The 27,188-nt window shown below is 41.6% G+C and overlaps 1 protein-coding gene and 1 pseudogene across 10 annotated transcripts in view; both read right to left on the bottom strand.

The window, feature by feature from the left end:
- LOC124596098 (probable low-specificity L-threonine aldolase 2) overlaps positions 1-27,188 on the bottom strand; it is a 269,257-nt gene that overhangs the window by 188,354 nt on the left and 53,715 nt on the right. The gene's annotated exons all lie outside the window — the stretch shown is intronic.
- On the bottom strand, positions 8,764-8,881 carry LOC124597048 (annotated as a pseudogene).

Below are 27,188 nucleotides of genomic sequence, written 5' to 3'. Positions count from 1 at the left end.
TGCAGCAAACTGGATACATTCTTTTTCTGTGCGGCTGGTCCCGGCGGAGGTTCGAGTCCTCCCTCGGGCATGTGTATGTGTGTGTGTGTGTGTGTGTGTGTGTGTGTGTGTGTGTGTGTTTGTTTGCCCTTAGGATAATTTAGGTTAATTAGTGTGTAAGCTTAGGAACTGATGACCTTAGCAGTTAAGTCCCATAAGATTTCACACGCATTTGAACATACTTTTTTTAAAAACCCTCCACACGTCGTGTAACGCGTGGCTGGTAAATTTGTTTCAGCACTTGCTCTCATTAGACATTCAACAGCTTAGTCTCTCATCCTTTCTGATGGTTAAGTCCTAACGTAAAACGAATCTTGCAGCCATCTCTTTAAGAAGCTGGTAACATTAACCACAGCCTCATAGTACGTTTATCCACTTATGAAATTTGTTATAAACAATCTATCTAAGTTCGAGAGCAACAGAGCTATTCATAAATACAACACTATAAGGAAAAATGATCTGTATTACCCTTTAATGAATTTAACTTTGGGGCGGAAAGGGGTGAATTTTGACAATATAGCTGTGGACAGATATCTGACGGATATGCGAAGTATTTCAAGGCTAGGTTAAAAATGTTTCTCCTTAATAACTCCCTCTATACTATTAGGGAACCTCTGAATAGGAAATAAAATGTCATTTTTAATTTTCACGGTAAAAATCCGTTAATTCCAGTATGTATGCCTATAAATATTTTTTCATCATACGTCGGGTGTCGCTCCTAGGAGTCGCCAGGCGCACTTTCTCTGGTGTTTCGGCAGATGTTTACAGTTTCGTCTTAGTGTTGTGTAGCTGGAGTCAGCCTTAACAGTTACCGTCCGTCACGTCTTTCATGCAATGGCCAATATCGGCAGAAGGCGTCGTTCCCCATTACAAACAAAATTATTTTTAAATCGCAATTTCATGTGCCCATTCGATAGAGAGCTCCCTAACTGGTCTAGTCCGATATTCGTTTGACCAATATGTATAAACAGAAACAGTAAAACACAAACAATAGACAGCATTCCAGCAGCAACTCAACAGCGCTGCCTGCTTTGCGGCAGAAATCAGAGCGGGCCGGGGTAGTGCAGTGGCTGGCTGCAGGAGTACTGGTTACGCTTTGAGTTTGACTATCCCTGTTAATGCATATCGATAAAACGAAGATCGCCCTGGACTAATCTGGGACCGTACTATCGATTGCGCATGTAAAACTCCGCTTTAAAAACATTTTGTTTGTAACGCGAAATAAACGGACACTTTCCGCAGTCACTCGCCATCGCATAAAATAAGCGAGGAGCGCTATTTATTTTTGATGACTCCAGCTACACAATGCAAAAACGAAATTGCAAATATCTCTCTAACACCAGAGGAAACAGTCCTGGCGAATCACAGCAAAGACACCTTCTATATGACACCATAGCAATCCAGTTTTAGCACCTGAATGAGACACAGAAAACACGAATACTACCAAAAAAAAAAAAAAAAAAAAAAAAAAAAAAAAAAAAAAAAAAAAAAAATCACAGAAAAAGAGTAAATGTGCACTGACGAAAAGAAAAGAGACGCAAAACCAAAAAATAATTAACATAGTGTAAAGAAATTTCGGGAATACATTCGTCTAGGTAGTTGTTGTTGTGGTCTTCAGTCCTGAGACTGGTTTGATGCAGCTCTCCATGCTACTCTATCCTGTGCAAGCTTCTTCATCTCACAGTACCTACTGCAGCCTACATCCTACTGAATCTGCTTAGTGTATTCATCTCTTGGTCTCCCTCTACGATTTTTACCCTCCACGCTGCCCTCCAATACTAAATTGGTGATCCCTCGATGTCTCAGAACGTGTCCTACCAACCGATCCCTTCTTCTAGTCAAGCTGTGCTACAAGCTCCTCTTCTCCCCAATTCTATTCAATACCTCCTCATTAGTTATGTGATCTACCCAGTTAATCTTCACCATTCTTCTGTAGCACCACATTCCGAAAGCTTCTATTCTCTTCTCATCTAAACTATTTATCGTCCACGTTTCACTTCCATACATGGCTACACTCTAAACAAATACTTTCAGAAACGACTTCTTGACATTTAAATCTATACATGATGTCAACAAATTTCTCTTCCTCACAAACGCTTTCCTTGCCATTGCCATTCTACATTTTATATCCTCTCTACTTCGACCATCATCAGTTATTTTGCTCCCAAAATGGCAGAACTCTTTTACTGCTTTAAGTGTCTCATTTCCTAATCTAATTCCCTCAGCATCACCCGACTTAATTCGACTACAATCCATTATCCTCCTTTTGCTTTTGTTGATGTTCATCTTATACCCTCCTTTCAAGACACTGTCCATTCCGTTCAGCTGCTCTTCCAAGTCCTTTGCTGTCTCTGACAGAATTACAATGTCATCGGCGAACCTCAAAGATTTTATATCTTCTCCATGGATTTTAATACCTACTCCGAATTTTTCTTTTGTCTGCTTTATTGCTTCCTCAATATACAGATTGAATAACATTGGTGATAGACTACAACCCTGTCTCACTCCCTTCCCAACCACTGCTTCCCTTTTATGCCTCTCGACTCTTATAACTGCCATCTGGTTTCTGTACAAATTGTAAATAGCCTTTCGCTCCTGTATTTTACCCCTGCCACCTTCAGAATTTGAAAGAGAGTATTCCAATCAACATTGTCAAAAGCTTTCTCTAAGTCTACAAATGCTAGAAACGTAGGTTTGCCTTTCCTTAATCTTTCTTCTAAGATAAGTCGTAGGGTCAGTATTGCCTCACGTGTTCAACCTTTCTACGGAATCCATACTGATCTTCCCCGAGGTTGGCTTCTATCAGTTTTTCCATTCGTCTGTAAAGAATTCGCGTTAGTAGTTTGCAGCTGTGACTGATTAAACTGATAGTTCGGTAATTTTCACATCTGCCAACACCTGCTTTCGTTGGGATTGGAATTATTATATTCTTCTTGAAGTCTGAGGGTATTTCGCCTGTCTCACACATCTTGCTCACCAGATGGTAGAGTTTTGTCAGGACTGGCTCTCCCAAGGCTGTCAGTAGTTCTAATGGAATGTTGTCTACTCCGGGGGCCTTGTTTCGACTGAGGTCTTCTCAGTGCTCTGTCAAACTCTTCACGCAGTACCATATCTCCCATTTCATCTTCATCTACATCCTCTTCCATTTCCATAATATTGTCCTCAAGTACATCGCCCTTGTATAGACCCTCTATATATCCTTCCACCTTTCTGCCTTCCCTTCTTTGCTTAGAACTGGGTTTCCCTCAAAGCTCTTGATATTCAGGTACATATTCGAATTATTGACGTTGCCGGACCACAAGTAAACGTAACAACTAGATAAGCCATTGCAAATGTGAAATTCTGGTACATCAATAGCCGGTGTAAACGCTACAATGTCGAACGCAAGCATGCAAACGTGCGTGAATTATGTTGTGCAGGTGCCGGATGTCAGTTTGTGGGAAGGAGTTCCACGCCTGTTGCACTTGGCCGGTCAGTGCATGGGCGGTTAACGCTGTTTGTAGTTGACGCTGGAGTTGTCGTCGGATGATGTACCATATGTACTGAATTGTAAACAAAGCTGGGGATCGATCCGGCCAAGGCAACATGTCGACACTTGTGGAGCATATTGGGCTACAACAGCGGAATGTAGGCGAGCGTTATCCTGCTGGAAAACACCCTCTCGAATATTCTTCATGAATGCCAGCACACGAAGTCGAATCTCCAGACTGGCGTACAGAACTGCAGTCAGGGTGCGTGGGACAACCACGTGAGTATTCCTGCTGTTGTACGAAATCGCACCCCACACGATAACTCCATGAGTAGGTCCTGTGCGTCTAGCGCACAGACAGGCTGGGTGCAGTCCTTAGCTGGACTCCTAACCAAAACACGGCCATCACTGGCACGAGGCAGAACCGGCTTTCATCGGAAAACAACAGGTATCCTCCCTGCCCTCCAATGAGCTCTCGCTTGACACCACTGAGATCGCAAATGGCGGTGGTCTGAGGTCTTGCAAAAGAACTGCTTCTAAGTGTTGCGATCTTTTTCTGTCAGTGTATTTTGCGTATCAAGTTGTTCACACCTGATTTACGTTATAGCACTATATGTGGTATAATAAGAAATCCATTAATATCAAGGTCATAACCAAATTTTACTATCACTTTGGATATGAAGACATTTCACAATTTTCTCAGAACTAGATATGAATGCTGTTTTACTGGCTGGTAGATGTTCATATGCAGAAAGTGATTCCGTGGCACTCGCGTGGTAAGGAACGTACTGAACTGTCCGTGACTCCGTAATGTCACAAACTACGAGCCGGGGCCCGCGAGAAATACCAACACCGACTCAAAGGAAGGCCTCGGCGCTTGTTGGTGACGTCACGTCAGCTAGGCCGGGTGTCGGCTAGGCACGGCGAACGCCAGGTCTGTTGCAGGCAGAAACGCCTGGGCGTGCTTATCACTATAAATCTCTTATTTTTGGACAAAATGTTTGGTATTGTTTTGGATTCTGCAGTTTTATTTAGACGAAAGATCGTAAAGCTACAAATGAAGATCATAGTTCTGTATTACTGAATCCTGTCGAAACAAACGTAGATCAATATGAGAAAATGCTTTGCCCCATTGCAAGCTTCGGAGATTTTACATTCAAGTAACTATATTTACTTGATCCATTTTGTTATCGAAACTTTCCCCAGCACCCTTACAATGAACTAGTTTCTTTTATTTATTTATTTATTTTCGTTTGACATCGTTACTGGAAATGTAACTAATTTACATGTGTAAATGTCCAACTGTTGCCAGTCATTAGATTACAGTCGTTTTCAACGAAAAGAATTCTAAACAGGAAACAAAATAGCTTCATACATCGAAAATACTGCTGAGCTTAAACTTTTTTAGACATGCACATTAGAAAAGGTAAATATTCCCCTCTTGCAACTGAAAGGAGTAACTTTATAAGATAAAAAAATTTTATCTGATAAAACAAGTATCTCTCTTTTGCCTCTTCTTCTGTCCCCCACCCCCTCCCCCAACGTGTACAATCGCAAGATATTTCATTTACATTCAGTGCTCCTCACCCCATAGTCAACCAAGATACCTAAAGAAGAGCACCAATATGTTCAGTTTCTTGTAAAAGCAACGCAGTACAAACGTAACTTCCTCAGATTTACAAATAAGGTAAAGAAGCACGAATTCTGTTGCTGCTGGACCATAAAGTTGTTTTTGTGTGTCAATCGTTAAAACAGGTGGAAATTTACGTTCAGGAGTCCACTATTTGTTAAGAAGTGTAATGAATTGCACAAGTAATTGATTGCAGAAATCTCTCAGAACAATGTGTGTTGGTCAACTACCGCCAATAGTTTCACATTTTCTTGTGTTAGGGAGGGACACACCACCACTATGGGTATGCCTGCAACAGACCTGGCGCTCGCCGTGCCTAGCTGACGTGACGTCACCAACAAGCGCCCAGGCCTTCCTTTGAGTCGGTGTTGGAAATACGGGCCCTGCAACAAACTTGTGACGTCACAGTAGTCAGCTGCCTGCCACACTTTGCCAACGCTCGGCCCGGGCAGCGCCCACAGGAAATCAGTACGTAATATAAAAGTTAGTCGGTAAAAGTCTTCACTTTGTCCTGTGCTGTCGACAGCTTGCATGCACTTAAATGCGCATCTAAGAATTATTAAACTCGTCTGAAATACATTGGTGTCCAAAATTATGACAGAAAACGGAAATTCTGTAAGGCCGCGTTTATTTTGCCACAAAACAGTATAAACAGGTGACAGTACAAGTAAAGTAAAAGCAATCTAAAGAATACAGAGCAAACAACTGCAATACCCATAACTGTAGACAAAAATGTTCTTCGTTTTTAGCAACATAACGGAAAACCGTGTTTAGTAACTGCTTTAGTGGCACTATCATCGATAGTGGAGGTACTGATTGCATCTTGCCACTAGTGACCAGAATCTCTTTGATGTCTTGGGCATCAAATTCGCCTGATATCAGCCCGATGGAACACATCTTCTGGCACCAGCCCACAAACCATGGGCCGGTAATTTACGCGAACTGCGTAAGCTGGTCGTAGACATCTGTTACGACGTACGTCCAGAAACATACAAAGGAGTTGTCGAATTCATGCTGTATCGCGTTCCGAAGGCGCACCAAGACGCTACTAATCAGGTGGCCACAATGTTTTGGCTCTTCAGGGCATGTTGGGCAAATTCAGCACCCACTAACACTGCAGCACTGCCACAGTGGGCCTTTACAGGCGTTTGGAAGACAGGATAAAAGTCTAAACCTTACCGTCCAATCGATGACGAGGTTAAGTCACATTTCGAGAGTGCAGCGTGATTTTATGGTAAGGTAGGCATTAAAATAAGTATTAACCACTAATCTGATAACATATTTTCATGCGTTTTATTATTTCTTACCTACACTGATTTCGAACATCTAATGTCGAACAAAGTGTCTGAAACCAGTACCAGCAAGAGACAATAAAATTTAAAAAAAATATATCATCAATTTATTGGTTGGTAACAGTTTTAAAACGTGTACTTATTCCCAGCTCAAGCTCGAATTGGATTCACAGGGGAAGGTAATCGGTCATGTTCATTTCGTAGCAACCATTCCACAATCTGCTCAGTTGATTTGGAAAAACCACGGCAAACCAAAATCTGTATGACCAGACGGGAATTTGAGTCCTACTCTTCGTAAATGCTAGTACAGTGTTCTAAGCCCTGCAGCATCTCTGTCGCTTCATATTTGTATGAGTTTGTATTTTCAGTAAGTTACATGATCAGCATTAAGTTGCATATACCCAGAACGATTGGGTTTGCAGTGATATTTTCATGAACAGGGACAAGAAGGTTTTACTTCACAAACAGAATACTACCCTCTCCCCAGTTAGATCCTTATAGTCAGAGAACTTATCTATATATGCAGCCAAATCTATGTTCCCTGTGAAGTGCATGGTAGAGGGTACAACCCACAGTACCGCATTTAGGGTATAGTAGCATTCCAGTGGCACGTGGGGCGCTGTAATTACCCTAATACCATCTTCGCGGTTCACACATGGCGATATGTATTTGCTGTAACATCTTCCCAGAGTCCTCTACTAGAAGCATCCGGAAGGAGAGGAGGAAACGAAATCTAGTTTCACGCTTGAGAGGATACGTCATGTTATATCAGAGACTACAAAATGGAGTCAAATTTACAAATAATCGCCTGTCACAATGACGTTGCACCCACTCTGGGGTGGATGTATGCGCTGATTTCTTGAGAAAGGGTACCATAAAGCCGTCGTAACCTATTCTGAGGCAAGCTGCTCAACACCTGTTGTAGCTGGTCCTTTATGTACATAAAAAAGACTGCTTACATTGTGCTAGTCCCCCCTCTTCTGGAGTAATGCTGTGCGGTCTGGGATCCACTTCACATAGGATTGACGGAGGACACCGAAGAAATTGAAAGGGCAGCTTGCTTTGTATTATCGCGAAAAATGGGAGAGAACGAACGGATATGATACACGAATCGGGGTGGCAGTCATTAGGGACTTCTCATGAAATTTCAACTACCAACTTTCTCCCCAGACTGCAAATATTTTGTTGGCACTCACCTACATAGGGAGAAATGATCAACATTATAAAATAAGAGAAATCAGTAACCAAGTCTGGGAACAATACTAAACATGAACACCACCAAAGCACTCTGGTGGCCATTCTACCTGCCGCAGAGAGAAGTGTACGTGTACGTAGCTACATTGACATTCGCCCATGTCTTCTGCATGCATCACTTGTTTTGTCAAGCAGTGTCTGTGATCATTCGTGCTGTTTTACTTTGAGCAGATTAAAAATCTTCTGGTTGTCCTATTTAAGCAGTATTCTAGGATGCATCGCACTAGGGTTTTGTATGCAATCCCATTGTAGGCCGACGGCACTTGCCCAGTATCCTACCAATGAACTTAAGTCTACAGCTTGCTTTACCTATAACTGAGCCTATGTGATCACTCCATATCATATCCCCTAAAACTGTTGCATCCAAATGTTTGTGCAAGTTGACTGATACCAGTTGTGGTTCATTGACTCATTCATATTGTAGTCATAGGATACTACATTGAGGTACCCAGGAAGAGGCCTTTATTTTAAATTCAGGTTTGAAACGGGAGACGTTTTTTATTCATGTCTGGTTTCTACACTTGGCGCCCTTTGCGCTCTTTTTAGTGGTACCTCAGGATAATGCTACACCGTTTAACTGCGCGCGAAAGTTCTCAAATGCACGCTGTAACTCCAGTACAACGAGTGAATGATATGTCTCGTAGAGTAACTAGAACTGCAAACGCTAAACACAGCCTTAGGGGGAGATGTTCCCAAGGCCAAATAATCAGCCCTGGATAGAACCATCAGAAGATATAACCTCTCATCATTGTGGAAACCAGGAAGTCTGAGAAATCTCTTAACAGACAGCAGGCAAGAACAAGATCCAAAGAAAATCTCCAAAAATGGGGATTCCCGGTACTATCGAACCTGTGCAACTGTGATGAGGTTTGGACAATGCAATAGCACTCCGTCTTCGGAGTGCCCATCGGTACCATCCGACCGCCGTGTCATCCTCAAGTGAGAATGCGTATAGGAGAGGCGTGTGGCCAGCACACCGCTCTCCCAGTCGTTATGATGGTTTTCTTTGACTGGACCCGCTACTGTTCGGTCGAGTAGCTTCTCAATTGGCATCAGGAGGCTAAGTGCGGCCCGAAAAACGGCAACAGCGCATGACAGCCCGGATGGTCACCCATCCAAGTGCCGGCCACGCCTGACATCGCTTAACTTCGGTGATCTGACGGGAACCGGTGTATCCACTGCGGCAAGGCCGTTGCCCTGGACAATGCAATGTAAGTATTTTGCCCTGACTGCCCCACTCAGGACCTCATCTCAGCTGTTGAGGTCATTCACATCTGGGCTAAACTGCTGCTAACTACGATTTGGTATATATTTACTTCCTTTTTCTGTTGTTTTCTATACTTTTATAGGGTTCAAAAATGGTTCAAATGGCTCTGAGCACTATGGGACTTAACAGCTGAGGTCATCAGTGCCCTAGAACTTAAAACTACGAGGGCCGTTCAGAAAGTAACCTCCGGTTGATTTAAAAAAATACACCAAGTTAAATAAAAATATTTTAATATATACATCTTACAACTACATCTTTGCACTATTTTTCTACATAGTCTCCATAGCGATTGAGGCACTTATCGTATCTCTTCACAAGCTTTGAAATTCCTTCTGCATAAAAATCACCCGCTTGTGCCTGGAGCCAGCCTGTGACCGCATCTTTGAGCTCTTCGTCGTCATCAAACCGCTGTGACCCGAGCCATTTCTTCAAATGCATGAAGAGGTGATAATCACTTGGCGCCAGGTCTGGGCTGTAAGGTGGATGGTTGATAACGTCCCACTTGAAGGACTCAAGAAGGGCCGTTGTTCTGCGAGCAGATTGAGGACGGGCGTTATCGTGCAAAAAAACGATACCGGAAGTCAGCATACCACGGCGTTTGTTCTGTATAGCCCGTCGTAACTTTTTTATTGTTTCACAGTACACGTCTTGATTAATGGTCGTACCACGTTCCATGAATTCAACCAACAACACCCCTTTGGCATCCCAAAACACCGTTGCCATCAGTTTTCTGGCAGAAAAATCTTGCGAGGCTTTTCTTGGTTTGGTAGGCGAATTTGAATGTGCCCACATCTTTGATTGTTCTTTTGTCTCAGGATTCACGTACTTAATCCAGGTGTCGTCACCGGTCACGATTCTGTTTAACAATGGTTCTCCTTCGTCCTCATAACGTGACAGAAAGTTAATGCAGAGGCCATTCTTTGAGTTTTGTGGTGGTCGGTAAGAATTTTGGGCACCCATCCTGCACAGAACTTACGGTAACCCAATCTTGCTGTCACTATCTCGTACAAGAGAGTCTTAGAAATCTGTGGAAAACCAGTAGACAACTCCGACATTGAGAAACGTCGATTTTCACGAACTTTTGCATCAACTGTCTGAACGAGTTCGTCAGTCACCAATGATGGTCTACCACTCCTCTCTTCATCATGAACGTTTTCTCGTCCACTTTTAAATAAACGTACCCATTCACGGACAACTCCTTCACTCATAACTCTTGGTCCGTACACGGCACAAAGCTCACGATGAATAGCTGCTGCAGAATATCCTTTGGCTGTAAAAAACCTTATGACAGCACGCACTTCACATTTGGCGGGGTTTTCTATTGCAGCACACATTTCAAACTGCCACAAAAACTAAACTAGCGCAGGTACGACGTTCACTCGACCACGGCTTGATGCCGATTGACCTGTTGAGTGCGTGAACGCACAGATGGCGTCGCTACTCCCCCCACAACCCGCACTGTGACCAATCGGAGGTTACTTTCTGAACCGCCCTCGTACTTAAACCTAACTAACCTAAGGACATCACACACATCCATGCCCGAGGCAGGATTCGTAACTGCGACAGTAGGGCCTATAGGTGTGCTGGTCTGTTCTATTTCCATAACTTGTGCTCGTATTTTTCATTTTGATTTGTAATCTCCTGCTTCTTACACAGATAAATCAAAGCCTTGTTGCAACTGACTTTAATTACAGGGTTTTGCACCATAACGATTAACAACAGCTGTGCGGATGTCACAGCAGCTGTACATCAGCTACAGTTTCTGACGTCATCTACTGTATTTCTGACAACCACAAGTACATTATCGCTACCAAAAGTAGGATTATTACAAACCATGGGACCCGCGCGAAAGTTTCGTATTTTTATAGTTTTAAGTAATGACATCGTTTGGAATAAGTTAGTCGCTGAGAAAAGTGAGCTGTCGGAATGAAGAGAAAACATCTCGAAAAATGAACCGAACAACGCGAAATAATAATCATGAATGTATGATACATCCTTGTATATACATTTCTGTGTATACAATTGTGAACAAAATTCTTTATAGAGCATTACAATACCTCGGTGTAAACGATATTTGGCGTAAGAAAGTAATCTTCTGTACTTTTTGTTTTCTTTAAGGAATACAAAAATGTTAGTAGTTTCAGTTATCCTTGACATATCTAAGACGAGATTTGGTAAATACAGACCTGCTCTTGGAAACGTTTGTCCTGCGAATTGTTTACAGTGATCGCAAATGCAGTTTCAGTATGCAACTGTGTCCTTGTCAATTGAAAACGCATGTTTGGATCAGAAGGTATTAATTTTATCCGTGGTATTGCAACAGTTTTCTCGGTGTCAATCTCCTGAGCATTAATTGTAAATTTATTGGGTTTTGTAACAATCATGTGCGCTCCATTGAGGCTTGTACGAGCTTGTACAACGGGCAGAGACAACGGATTACCGCAGGTTATTATCAATGACAATTCTGTACACAAATTATCCAGTAAATAAGTAATTTAAAACAAATAAAATTGTATTTGTAATAAGATAACACGAAAAGGGAGTGTCTTATCCGTGATTAATGACTTAGCTTCGTAAAATATAGGTATGAAGCTGGGCATACATGTTGTCCTTTTGCTTATGATAGTTATAAGTCTCTTTTTATGTTAAAATTTTCCACAAATAATAAGTTTTAGCGCAAAATCAATATGTAATGTCAGAAACCGCTTAAGAAGCCTTTCTAACGATATCTCATTCATCCCTGACGATTAGTATGTGTTGGGAAAAAGGGATGTTGACTTGAGAAACAGTATATATGATGACTGAATCATTTTCACCATCGCACCATAGGTGTAATTTTGATCCAATACTGTGGTGCTGTGCAGGTGCACCGAGATAACAACTATAGCAATTTATGGTTTCTCACATCAGAGGCCAGCAGTTAGCAGTTAATTAAGTTGGCTCTGTCAGTGGTCGTCAAACTGCGACCGGAATCAAATCTTAGTGTGGCCCGAGGTTATCAGCTGTATTTTATAACAATATGCGTCTAGCAAGTAACAGCCGAATCCAAAAATGTCAACTAATATTAACAGCTCTTGAGTTTAGTTTTCCTGCTCACTAAGGAACAAAAATATTTGCAACGACAATAATATTTTAAGATGGGCTTAATTTTATTTGACGTTGGTGAATACAGCAATGAGGTAGATGAATTTGGCCATGAGCTAGGTGAAGTCGGCCGCTTACCACAGCGGCAAAGGGATAGACAGCGTGGCCACTGTGGGTTTAGGGGTGCGAGTGGTGCATGTTTTACTGTTTGTGTTTCAGTACTGACAACTCACGAGCGTGTGTGCACGATTCGCATCGATCAACTGCTATGGAAAAATTTCAGACAGAAGTAATATGAATACGTGAATGGGCATTACAGAAAGGCTAATCTTCAAATGCAGTAGATATGCAAGAAATGTGACATTAACCTAAGTCTGTTTTAATACCAAACAAAGAGCATGAGAAAAATTAGATTCAAAACATTACTTAACATTTGTGGTCGTGTCTCATATTAAATAATGCATTTAATAATAAGTACAATTACTCTTATTAATCAATTAGTCATCTGCTTACGCAGTCAACACAACGGGTCCCATCGTAAGGCAATTACACTACCACAGCTTTGGATTCGCTGAGGGAAGCAGTAATATGGAGCAGACAACACACAACACGAAGTGTTCCGAATAGTGTTGATTCTTAACGACCAGTAAATGAAGGCTGGCGGTCAACATATCGCATCCTTAATATAGCTAGTCTGTTGGGGACTCGTAACATACTAAATTATGTAGTTACCAATTAATAATAAGATCAGTACATATGCAGTCCGAAGTGCCATCCTAGAATGTTAGTATTGGCTCCTGTGCAGAAAAAGTTTTAGGACCACTTCTCTAGACACTGAGAAAACTTATAGTGTATTTGAATTTCATTCGCATCAGGTTGTACCTGCAATGCAACGACAATACAGAAAAAGTTTTCACAAAGACGAACTGAGTACCGAGTAAAAGCCGCATAATGCCTCTGTGAGGGGCAAACAACAGGTCGCTGAACAGTGGGATGCCATTTTGTGACCAAAGACGGTATAGTTTTTACATTTGACTGCAAGGTACATTTCGCATCTCATTTTGCGACATCCAATGAAATGCACTGCCACCGATTACAGATGAACAAAATTTAGAGATCAGGTTATACACCCTCTAAAATTTGGGGGAAAACTTCCACTATTTTGCTGTGAAAACTACCAATCACCACAGAATGTTCTCCTTGTTTCGAAACTGTCATTGGAGTAAAGAAAACGCGAGAATTTAAACTCCAAAGCTTGATAAACAAATCACACGCCCTGAGAGCGTCTCTCACGTTCAAATCAGTGTCTGTAAATAAAATGTCATGCACATGTGTATTACAAGTATTTCAGACACGTGAAATAACATTACAGAATACAATCATTCACGCATTTTCTCACATGTCGGAAAAACACAATCATTTTACGTTTGACATCAACAAATTACAATTCAAGAGGACATTCCTGTTTTGTACACTATGGGAGGTTCTGTTTTACCAATGCGAAGGTATATTACGTTTACGAAACAAATCGTGAAAGCCTGTCTTGTAACAAAACCTCCTATAAGATCTTATTGCGTCTCTCTCTCTCTCTCTCTCTCTCTCTCTCTCTCTCTCTCTCTTCCGCTGCATCGAAATGAAATACCGTGTGTGGGCTTACATTTGACAGTTTTTATCCTGATCCATAACTCCCCTGTACCGAGCTGCAGGTAAAATTTCTATCATACATCAGGCATTCAGACGCAATAACAGCAGAGTCTTGCGCTATAGTTCCGTAAGCTCTTTGATCATCATAGCCTGTTTCACACAATCTATTCACATGTTTAGTTTCCACAATGAGCTATAATTCAAGTGGTGTCTACTTTATAATTAGAGGTTATAAAGTATGAAATAACACAGAACTTGCGGTTGCACCTATTTTTAAGTACGCAAATGTGACGATAATTAAAAAAAACAGTCGTGGTTTTACGGGAATAGATACAGCTTATTTGTATTAGTTTTACGAGCAAAATCGGTATAGTTTTGAGAGAACCATCTGCATCCAAACTTTAACCTGTTATACCATCCCATGTAATAGTACCCCCTATAATATTTTACCACGTCTGTCTCTCTCTCTCTCTTCTGATACATCGAAAAATAAATACCATTTGCATGTTGTTATTGAGCGTATTACATATAGATGTATCACTCCATTGGAGCAGGTACGCAGTGCTCAAAGTCGCACAGATCTGTGAAAAGTATTGGCAGCTGTACTGGAGGAAGACCATATCCAACAAACTATCAGTGACAAGAGAGGGTTTCTGTATTGTTCCTTCATAAGCAGTTTAATATATTGTTTTTTGGCTGTAACACATCCAAGCAGTGTATGACTACAGCTTTGTACACTGCCATAATCTTTGTTTTTCTTCCATAACTTCAAGGTCTGTGTCAGGTGCTAAATCGACATTAATACATTTCGGTCCATTGGTTCTCAAAGAATGTTGAACATCACATGGTGTAAACTATGCAGCTCCCACAACACACAGGTCAGTAGAAAAAAAACACAGAGGTGATGTTTCGCACTGACAAAAATATGGAAGACATCGTAACATATGGACCCTGGAAGAGTTTGCGGCATTGTAGAGCATTTCCAACGGCTATCCAAAGGTGCAGACCTATACATTTAATCTCATTTTTCACAGTGACGGGGCAGCGTATGTCCCCATGTTTCATTTCGAAGAGCATTGTTTCGTCACTTCACAGTCATGTACATGATCACTGTTCCAGTAATGACCATCGCCAGAAGGTGCTGTTCACAACAAGCACGAGTATGCAGAAATAAAAAGAAGTACTGTTATCTTACTGGTGACAAAAAACAAAACATGAAGATAACGTCACAGCATATGGAAATAGGATGAGTCGGTAGCACTGAGGAATGTTTTCAAATAACTGTCTGAAGGTGATGACCTCCAAATTTAATCCCATGCTCTCCAGTGACAAGTAGCAGATATCCAGTGTTCCGCCAAGGCTCTCTCTACCTCAACCACGTGATTTCAGTCAGTCATTATGTGGTAATCAACAGCGTACCAGTGGATGGATGGGATGGGAAAGACAACACTGATATGAGACAACGTACTGTAATACGCACTGCAGTTGACAGCATGATCAATTTTAGCAATTTTACCATTTGTTCTGTAATTTCAACACCAGCCAGTGACACAGCAAAATCATTCCCAATTTTTGTATCATTGCTGAATCACTCCACCACTACTTTCCAAGTACCATTCAATAGATTGAAAATGCAGATAGATGACTATGCAGTCGTCCATTTGGGCATATACATCAACATAAACTAGTTGTAGAATCCTTCCCAATTTCTGTATCATCGCTAAATCAGCCCTCTAGTACTTTGCAGATACAATATACTAGATTGCAAATGCAGATAGATGACTGTGCAGTACGTCCACTTGGCCATATACACCAAAGTATACCACAAAATGTCCTATTTCGATGCAATTAGATCATCTATGTATTTCCAGCGCATTGATCATAGTGCAGAATTTATGGTTACGACTGGCCATCTTTCCCTGTATGGATGGGTGTCACAGAGTATATTGGTATAATCGTAAATTTCCATGTGTGGATGGGCGTCACAGAGTATTCTCGCATTCGTAGGATGAAGTCGGAGATTGACAAATCCCTCCCACATTGACCTTAACCAGTCCTCCCTGCAGCACCAATCTTATCCATGACACCCACTCCAATGCACAAGCTCTCTCCAGATATGTACATGTCGAGTTGGGTAGCACCTCTTATCAGTGTATAGTAGACATGAGAGTTTTGCAGTGATGTAACAGATGGTTAAGAAGAAATTTGTGGTTTATACACCACGGCGGTCCAGAGGGACGGAGTTTGAAACATTTCACGCAAATCAACTGTGCTGTCAATTCTGAAGCATTATTCCACTGTCTGGAGTAAGTACCAGGAAGGTACCAACATGAGAGAAATGACTGTAGGGCATAAACACACATTCCTATGGTTACAAAGTTCTGCACCTAAAAATGCTACATTGTTAAAGCCATATGGTTTCCAAAGTATTTGTCGTATGGAATTCGAGGCTCTTAATACTCAAATGCAGAATATATTCGTCCAACATCAGATATACAACCATCCCACAAGTTTTCTTCCCCTATCGCTACGGTGACAAACTTTAAAATGATAAAACTACTTCCTTCTACTCTATTCTGATGTCCTGGGAAGGCATCATCACTGTAGACTCCTGCTCAAAGTCAGGAAACTGCTGTTCAGTCTCTTAGGAAATTAATGGATTTTATACGTTTATTAGGTCGGAAACGCATGTGTCCTCAATCACACTTACTGCATCAGTCGTGCTTATCATTAGTAGTAGTAGTATCAGTTTTCATGGGTGGAGCTCAATCTCACTAGAAACCAAACCGACGAAAAAGAGACATGAATATTTTCGATAGCTGATACACTGAGGTGCCATCAGCTTTCTGCTGCACAAATTGCACACAAAGAAGCAGAAACGTCTTACGAGGGAGTAGGCACCACGATTAGTAGCTAAAGGAGATGGAACAGTGTTACTGCTGTGCACAGTAGCATCACCGCAGCTCTTGTAGTATTCCTCTTGCACAAAGAAGTTCTGGTCTGGTGTAAGGTAGTTCCGCTTATGTGTAGGTTAATATAGCAATTTCCTCCTAAAACCACACGTCTCAGGTGTATCCCCGTCACACTAATAACGATGATACATTATGTGATCGAAGGTATCCGGACACCTAGCTGAAAATGACTTACAAGTTCGTGGCGCCCTCCACCGGTAATGCTAGAATTCAAAATGGTGTTGGCCCACCCTTACCCTTGATGACAGCTTCCACTCCCACAGGCATACGTTCAGTCAGGTGCTGGAAGGTTTCTTGGGAAATGGCAGCCCATTCTTCTTCACAGAGTGTTGCACTGAGGAGAGGTATCGATGTAGGTTGGTGAGGCCTGGAGCGAGGTTGGCGTTCCAAAACATCCCAAAGGTGTTCTATAGGATTCACGTCAGGGCTCCGTGCAGGCCAGTCAATTACAGGGATGTTACTGTCGTGTAACCACTCCACCAGAGGCCGTGCATTATGAACAGGTGCTCGAACGTGTTGAAAGATGCAGTTGTCATCCCCGAATTGCTCTTCAAGAGTGGGAAGCAAGAAGGTGTTTAAAACACAAATGTAGCCCTGTTACTGTGATAGTTCCACGTAAAACAACAAGGAGTGAAAGCCCCTTCTATGAAAAACACTATCACACCATATCACCGCCGCCCCTGAATTTTATTGTTGGCACTACACACCCTGGCAGATGACGTTCACCAAGCATTCGCCGTACCCACACCCTGCCATCGGATCGCCATTTTGTGTATCGTGATTCGCCACTCCACACAACGTTATTCCACTGTTCAGCTTGTCCAATGTTTACACTCCTTACACCAAGCGAGGCGTCGTTTGGGATTTACTGACGTGATGTATGGCTTATGAGCAGCCGCTCGACCATGAAATCCAAGTTTTCTCACCTCCCGCATAATTGTTATAGTACTTGCAGTGGATCCTGATGCAGTTTGGAATTCCTGTGTGATGGTCTGGATAAATGTCTGCCTATTACACATTACGACCCTCTTCAACTGTCGGCAGTCTCTCTCAGTCAACAGACGAGGTCGGCCTGTTCGCTTTTGTGCTGTACGCGTCCCATCACGTTTCCACTTCACTGTCACACCGGAAACAGTGGACCTAGGGATATTTAGGAGTGTGGAAATCCCACGTACAGACGTATGACACAAGTGACACCCAATCACCTGATCACGTTCGAAATCCATGAGTTCTGGAGAACGCCCCTTTCTGCTCTCACAATGTCTAACTACTGAGGTCGCTGATATGGAGTACCTGACAGTAGGTGACAGCACAGTGCACCTAATATGAAAAACGTATGTTTTTGGGGGTGTCCGGAAACTTTAGATCACACCGTGTACATATGACATCTATCCACTCTCCTACAGAACACTCTAGGGAATGGCTTAAGTCTGATAAACGCAGTGATTCTTTTCCTTAATACTTACGGAATAACGTTGTTTGTAAGAACCAACCGTAATTCGGTAGTATCTATACTCGACTGCATCTGAGAGAACACAGTTATGGACTGAGATACATACGTTTTGCCTGCTTTAATATGAGGCCTCTGTGTAATACTTATGTCGCCTCTGTTGAAGTATGTGTTATGAAAAACCCACCTAGTTTACAGGCTGCATTCAGTTTTACTGAATGCAGCTAGAGCATAATTTTTAAACTTTTCTTCGTCTTGAGTGTCTGCGCTCCTCCAGCCACAACAGTTCCCCACATTTCGTTGTACTTTTTCTATAATTTTATGTATTCTCAGTCAGTTTACGTAATTTTGGAAGTTTTCTCGCGATTCGACATAGTTCGTCGTATTTCCTTCAGTTTTAGGTATTTACATCACTTTGTCGTAATTACACCAGGTTTTCCTCAATTATTACAGATTTTATGTCATTTTTTATATTTTTCCATACATTTGTTGGCATATTGCTGGCATATTGCTGGCATACCCATGCATTGTTTGATTTTATACAAGGATATTTGCGTATCCTATACGCCAGCCTACTAAAAAAATCCTGAGAATTCCCCCTTCCCGATGATCCACATGCAAGCATTTTGGATAGGAAAATCATGAAAAGTATAGTAGCATTCGCCTCATACCTAGGTGAGACACAATGAACGGTGCAGACTGGAAACTCGTAGTCTGGAAACAAATCCGTGTGCTGCTACAACACATTACAGAGCTCGTCTGCAGACTCATGTAGCGATGCACTTGATGGAAACTCAAAGTCTGATACAGTTCTACACATTCATCTGACATCGGCTCTACTGAGTAAGGATATGAAACAGGGAGTTGACTTGTGTACTGAGATGATTTCTGATTTTTTTTTCCTGTGTCTATATGCTCTTAATGTTTACCAGATGAGCTTCGCTACTTTTTGTTTACATCTTCAAACTCTGACACATCCCCATAACCATGTCAGAATATCTATAAACCGTAGATTTTGGGTATTTTTTTTATCCTAGTAATAAGTTATTCGTTAGCTGACAATACGCTGACTGCACTTAGCATCCTGGAACGTGAGTGTTTCCCCTCTCCGTAACTACAGAGTACGCACTTCCAGCAACGAAATTTACAGACGACGTGTTAGCAAGTTATGCATTCGAACCGCAACCATCCACTGCTGATAGCTCTACACACATACGTATAGAGACTATGCATAAATATTACCAATTGCGACGTCTCGATTTCAACCACTTGTACGTTATTTTCGACGGTGGTACAGTCCCACAAATAGTGAGAAACTCATCACAAAACGATTCTTTAGGGGATTAAAGCACGTTTAAATTCATCCTGCTAAAGAGCATAACATCTTTAGTGTAAGTTGTATCACCGATATTCCGTAACAATATTCTGCTGCCCCTATCACACCTCCACACCTCCTTTTATACTCTTACAGATCCACGATGACAGTACATAATCATCGGAATCCCATTATTTTGTGTGCTACATGTCCATTGGATGGAGGTAGGCAGTCCTTCGTGAATATTATTCTTCTATACGGTACCGAACAGGATATTAGTCTGGCGGTGTAGCACTGTACTCTAATGCGCCCAGTCACTCACAACCAAATATTCTACAGATGCAGTGCATTTGCTCTCTTTTCTGTAAGTCGATGTCTATGCAAGTGTCACGGATGACTGCCAGAAACGACACCGAGTCCTCTTGCTGGTGGATCCACCTTCAAACCCCATCCCAGATATACCGCATTCCAGACCATCCTCTAGACACCGTTCCACCGATCCACCAGCGGGAGGACTAGGTCTGGTTTATTCAAACCATCTGCAACACATGTACGGACTTAGACACAGCTCTGGATAGCTGTTCGAAACGCTCTACAATGGCGCAAACTCTTCCAGGTTCCATATGTTGCGATGTCTTCCACATTTTTGTCAGTGCGAAACATCACCTCTGTGTTTTATTTCTACTGTCCTGTGTGTTGTGGGAGCTGCATAGTTTACACCATGCAACGTTCAGCTTTCTATGAGAGCCAATGGATCGAAATGTATTAATGTCGGCTTAGCACCTGACACAGACCTCGATGTCATGGTAGAAAAACAAAGATTACGGTGGCGTAGAAAGCTGTAGTCATACAGTGATTATATGTGTAACAGCCGAAAAAAGAAAACAATGTATAAACAGTTTATTAAGAAACAACACAGAAACCCTCTCTTGTCACTGATAGTTTGTTACATATGGTCTTCCTCCAATAGTCCGCCTCCGTAGCTCAGCGGTTGCGCTACCGCGTACTACGTTATGGGGCCCGGATTCGCTTCCCGGCAGGGGACTGGCTGTTGTGTGCCCTTCATCATCACTGATACGCAAGTCCCCGAAGTGGCGTCAACTAAATAGACTTGCAACACGGCGGCCGAATCCCGACGGGGATATCCCGGCCAACAAATGCCATACGATCATTTTATTTTTCCTCCTCCAGCACAGTCGTCAATACTTTACGCAGATCTGTGCAAGCGACTTTGAGCACTGAGTATCTACTCCAATGGAGCGATACATGTATATGTAATATGCTCGATGTCAACATGGAGATGGTATTTGTTTATCGATATATCGGAAGAGAGAGAGAGAGAGAGAGAGAGAGAGAGAGAGAGAGAGAGAGATGGTAAAACTTCATAGGAGATTCTATTACGAGGGGTGGTATAACTGTGTAAGTTGGATGCAAATACTTCTCTCAAAACTATACCGATATTGCCCATGAATCTAAACAAATCGACTGTATCTATTCTCGTGGAATCATGACTGTTTTTGAAACTTCCTGGCAGATTAAAACTGTGTGCCGGACCGAGACTCGAACTCGGGATCTTTGCCTTTCGCGGGCAAGTGCTCTATCAACTGAGCTACCCAAGCACGACTCATGCCCCGTCCTCACAGCTTTACTTCTGCCAGTATCTCGTATCCTACCTTCCAAACTTTATAGAAGCTCTCCTGCGAACCTTGCAGAACTAGCACTCCTGAAAGAAAGGATATTGCGGAGGCACGGCTTAGCCACAGCCTGCGGGATGTTTCCAGAATGAGATTTCCACTCTGCAGCGGAGTGCGTGCTGATATGAAACTTCCTGGCAGATTAAAATTGTGTTTGGAAGGTAGGAGACGAGGTACTGGCGGAATTGAAGCTGTGGGGAGGGGCGTGTGTCGTGCTTGGGTAGCTCAGTCGGTAGAGCGCTTGCCCGCGAAAGGCATAGGTCCCGAGTTCGAGTCTCGGTCCGGCACACAGTTTTAATCTGCCAGGAAGTTTCATATCAGCGCACACTCCGCTGTAGAGTCAAAATTTCATTCTATGACTGTTTTTATTATTATCGCCACGTTTGCGAGTTTAAAAATAGGTGTTACCGCAAGTTCTGTGTTATTTCATACTTCATAGCCTCTAGTCATAAAGTAGACACAATTTGAATTATACCTCGTTGTGGAAACTAGAAATGACAAGTGATTTTTCTCGACACGTGAATAGATTGTGTGAAACAGGCTGTGATTATTACATTGCTTACAAAACTTTAGCGCAAGAATTGGCTGCTTTTGCGACTGAATGTCTGATGTATGATGGAAATTTTACATGCATCTCGGTAGAGGGGAGTTGTTGTTGTTGTTGTTGTTGTGGCCTTCAGTCCTGAGACTGGTTTGTGGATCAAAAATGTCAAATGTAAGCCCGCACACGGTATTTAATTTCGATGTAAAGAAAGAGAGGGAGAGAGAGAGAGAGAGAGAGAGAGAGAGAGAGAGAGAGAGAGAGAGAGAGAGAGAGGGGGGGGGGGGAGACGCAAGAAGATCTTATAGGAGGAATTGTTACAAGACAGGCTTTCACGATTTGTTTCGTAAAGGCTGGTGTAAAAAGTCTGAAATGTATCTAATAAATATGTGCATGATATTTTATTTACAGACACTGATTTGAACGCGAGAGATGCTCTCAGGTAGTGTAATTTGACCACCAAGCTGAAAGAAATTGCTTAACATAGATGTTTTTTTCTTTTGAGTTTAAATTCTCACTATTTCTCTACTCTTGATAACGGTTTCGAAATAATGAGGACATCCTGTGGTGAGAGGTAGTTTTTGCAGCAATATAGTGGAAGTTTTTTTTCCTGATTTTACGCAGGGTGGATGTGTGTAGGGGGTATATAACCTGACCTCTCACTTTTGTTCATCTGTAATCGGCGGCGGTACACTTCAGTGGATGTTGCGAAATAATGAGATGCGAATTGTATCCAGTAGTCGAATGTAAAAACTATACTTTGCTCATAAAACTAAAAGAAAATGGACTGTGACTATTTTCGTGGAAAGAGATTTACTATCGTTGCAGTTTTGTTAATAGATGCTCGATTATAATAGATAGTTCAATGTTAAATACAATTTTTACAGTGCAGTGTTTTCACAGCGGACACTGGGAGGGCGGGGGGGGGGGGGGGGAGGAGGCATTATGAAGACGGATTTATCTCTTGTTTACTTGGCTTTATATCCTTTTGCACTGGCGAAGGACCGGCTGGGTGCCACTGGTCTGCTCCTCTGCCGACAGAAGGGCTGTAGGCTGCAGAAAACCTGCAAGGAGCTCTGTAGCAGTTCGCCATTTTAAAAGGTCTGTGTCCCCACCGAGGCCTACGAGAAAGACAGGCCGCGGCGCGTACGTCACGAAGGTAGTCCTGCGCTCGCTCGCTCGCTCGCTCAAATCAGCAGACAAACTACGTTTCTACACCTGTTAACTCGTAACTAGGCGTGTCCGTACAAACGAAAACTGAATATTCTACTGGAATTCGCTATTATGGAATCTTGCTTTTATTAGTCATATAATGATGGGATGTCCACGGGCCTACTTATAATTTGTTACGGTTATACTGGCATACAATAAAATAAAATCTTGCTAAAATTATTATCAATTGCATAAGGCACCACTTCCAGCGTGTAATGAATCCTGTTAAGCAGAAGAGACTAAATGCTATAAAGAAGCCGCTATACCATTTATATCGAGTATTGATCTTCAATTAAATTTTTCTGTAGTATTGTTAAACAGTAAGACTTCATAATGGCAGATTTCAGTGGAAGATGCAACTCTCGTTAGTACTTCCACGCCCAGCTGCGAGTCAACAGATTTAGAAACGCATTTTGTCTGCTGAGCTGAGTGAGCGAGCGAGCGAGTTCAGGACAACCTTCGTAACGTACGCGCCGCGGCCTGTCTTTCTCGTGGGCCTCGGTCCCCACCCTAGATGGAGCGAGGGAGGGACGGGCAGGGATGAGGGGACGTAGAAGTGAGTGCAATTTAGCTAGTGCTCGCCTGTACATCGAGGAGAATGCACGTTCAATTTCCGCCCATTTGCAATCTTTTGGGATGACTATTTTCCCCAGTACAGGCGTTACATTATGATCCGTTCATTACGAGTTGTACTATTATTGGGCTGTAGATCGTAAAGGTATTAAGCATCTCAGCGGATGTGTAAAGAGACGAAATACTTTATAATGTGCGCTTACACCAAGACGCGCCTCCAGCGTTAAAGTATTTCAAATAAAAAACATGGCACGCTGGGCGCAGATATTTAAATCATTGCCACAGCGCTCGATAGCAATAAGCTGCGAAACATTTGAAAGGACAATCCATCATTTTTTAAGAAATGTTCTAGAGACTTCATTACCTTTCTACGTTTGGTTGCTGACTTGTTAAGACGTGTTGTGTAGCACCGCTACAAGTTATATTTTATTTAGTGTAAAAAATCATGTAAATCACCAAGCAAAACGCTTCGGTGAACCGTGTGACGCTAAAAAGTACTTATGCGCATGCCAGAACATTAAATTTTAAGAAATCTCGGACAGACAAAAGCAGCGATTGTTGGACTGCTCCATGTATGAGAGAAACATAAAAATGTAAGTTTTGTATTGATTGTATATTTGTTAATGTCTATTAGTTTAACGCCTTTGTTGATGCTTCACTTGACAGAAAATCTCTGCTTATTCTTTTCTTTAAACTCGCCACGATTTTTCAATGTATGTAAGCTCTGTTACAGGTTCGGTCTTCATCGCGGTATCTCGATTGTATTCGGGATGGCATTAATGTGTACAATTTCCAATCTGATAACTTTTTACAAAATGTCACTGTTTTGCATTCATTTCCATTTTTTTAATTATTCAAACAGGTCCCTTAGGTATTTTTTCGAAGATTCTGATTGCGTGAAGGCAATCCGGGTCGAAGGTCAACCATGAATCGACCTTCGCGTAATCAAACCTTATTATCTCCTGAACACAATCTCTTTCCAAGTCGTACCAAAAACGGCAAAGCAGAACTGCCGTGAGTGCGCATTCTAGTGTTGTAGGTTGCATCTTTATCTTGTCGGCAAACATTGCCAGACATTATCATCATTACTGTTATATTTGGGCCGTGCGGTTCTAGGCGCTGCAGTCTGGAACCGCGAGACCGCTACGGTCGCAGGTTCGAATCCTGCCTCGGGCATGGATGTGTGTGATGTCCTTAGGTTAGTTAGGTTTAACAAGTTCTAAGTTCTAGGGGATGTAACGTTCCCTGGCAGCACACACACTATTAATAAAATGAAATGACATTTAATTGTACTATGTACGACTATGAAGCAATTCGTATGTACTGTAATTGTTTAACAAAAAAATATTATTTAATTTTGTATAAAGGACATTCGTTATTATTGTAATATTTTCTGTAATAACATTCTCGATGTATTTATGATTGTAATATTTAAATACTCATAATGTAATTACGAAATATGTTAATATCTGCGATAAAAAATGTAAAATACAGCCACAGAGGAAAATAATGTTGTTAGATTACAAAGAGACATTAACAATCAGCAAGAGTATAAATAGGTATACACAACGTGCATTCTTTGTCGTCTTCCTCGAGAGCTGAGAGAGAGAGGAACCTGTGACGTAGCATTTTATGAATGAGTTGACTTCTTTTGTCTGTATCTATCTTTAGCCGCCATTAGAGGAGAAATTACAAAGTAATGTAAGTTTAATTATTGTTGTGGTCTAAATACATGATAATTTATCAAAATTGTGTATTACTCATGTAAATTAGCTTGCCCATGTCATCTATAATATTTCTTTAAAGAATTTTCAGCATTTTTAGCGATTATCGTTGGTGTTGTTGGGCTGTGCCGCGACTGAACGATTTGCAGCGGCGGCACATTTAAAAAATTGTTACGCTAAAAAATTAACCAAACCCGTAAATCGGGAGCAGATAAAATTAGCAGTGAATTACGAAATATTTTTCTTTTACAGCGATCCTGAGGCTGACGGAATTTATTACTGGTTCTACATTTATGCATTCATATGCGGATAATTAACGTTGAAGTTGTTAATCTGTTGGTTCTTTCAATTTCTAAAGCAAATAACTTAAACGTATAGTGAAGTGTGTTTTGTCAATGATAATTAAACGTTCAGGTCGGCTTGGCAATATTTAACCATTTTATGCTAACAGAGACAGTCTTGTGTTCCATAGCTAACGCCGGGAAAGAATTCAGTAAATATTTAAAAAAACCACTGCATTTAGAAAATGTGTGCCAAGGCCGAAATACGTAAAAAATATTTAATTTATACAATTTTCAAATAAATGTTATTAATCAGTTAGTATGAATTTATCAGCATGAGAGGGTTGCTAAGGTTCACGTAATTTTAAATGTGCTTAATTCTGTCTAAATGAATTTTTATTACCACACGTAAATAAGGGGTTCTACAACAAAGTTCGTACTGAAAGAGCGAATAACAAAAATATTTAAAGCAACATTTCTTCCCCATTTTCATTTTCAAATCCATTCATTTTATTTTTTTTACATAATAAATAAATAATTTTTTTTATTATTTCATTAAAGGGACTAATGACCTCAGAAGTTGAGTCCCATAGTGCTCAGAGCCATTTGAACCATTTTGAATTTGTTATATTTGATTAAATGTGTGTGAATAGCAAAATCCATAACACTAGAGAGTGCAGCTTTTTTTTTTTCACGTCAATTTCGATGTGTAATTAGCGCAGTGAAGCATTTTCCGTCAATTTAAGTAGCATGTACTGGCTTCGATTACCTGGGCTGCAGGGCGAGGCTTCTGTAGCGAACTCTGAAGTCAAACAGCGATAGATACAGTTCCCAGCTGTGTGCTTACAGGTAATCACGTATTAAACACCTCTGTGTCCAACACCAGCGTATCTTCAGCTGAACATATTTCCCGTCAAAAGAAAATAAAGATAGTAGCTTACACCCCACCCTTTTTCCTGCCAGCTTATAGGTGAAGGGGAGACTTTGAGTATGTCTGCCACTATTTTCGAATGTTTTCCCATTAGGATTGTTTTCCCATTAGGATATCACCAGTTGTATGACATTCTCAATTTTTGATCTGTATTGCGATTTTAGGCACTCCTTTGTAGCGTTATGCATACAGTTGAGTAATTAGTACAGATCTTTATGATTAATTACATAATTAGGACCGATCTTTACTTCAGTTTCCCAACCAAAATAAATAAAGTACACTAACCTAATCTTTCTCTCCTGCAGCTGTTCAGTTACCATGTGTTGGGGGCTTCACTTGCGCTTTCTGTACAGAAGTATCAGGGTTCGCGTCCCAGAAAGGGCACTGCCATTTTAATTTCTCGCCACTTCCTGGGGGGGGGGGGGGGGGGGGGGGGAGATGGGGATGGGGAAGGGACGGGAACCTGTATGCCAGCCGAGAAACACACATCACATCATCCAGGGAAGGCGGTAATTAATTCATCAATTTAATTAATTTACATTCAATTTGATATCAAATTTGCACCAGGAGCCCCAGTACCCTACCACTAATGAGTCAAATATTCTTTTAAAAAGTCATTTCCAGAGATCTAGTTCAAAGTTTTGGATGACATCAACTCGCAGATGGAGGCGTGGCAGCTCCTACAAACAGCCAGACCCATAATCACCGTTGTCTGTATCCTCTTCTTGATCATCCAGCAAGGCTAGCCGCTTCCTTCTTTTCTCGTCTCTTGCTTCTTTAGCTCATTAAAAGTTATCACAGCATCACAACGCCCAG

This window comes from Schistocerca americana, chromosome 2 (genome assembly GCF_021461395.2).
Source record: "Schistocerca americana isolate TAMUIC-IGC-003095 chromosome 2, iqSchAmer2.1, whole genome shotgun sequence".
Lineage (NCBI taxonomy): Eukaryota > Metazoa > Arthropoda > Insecta > Orthoptera > Acrididae > Schistocerca > Schistocerca americana.
Note: the sequence above shows the minus strand (reverse complement) of the source record. Positions and strands in the feature narration are given on the sequence as shown.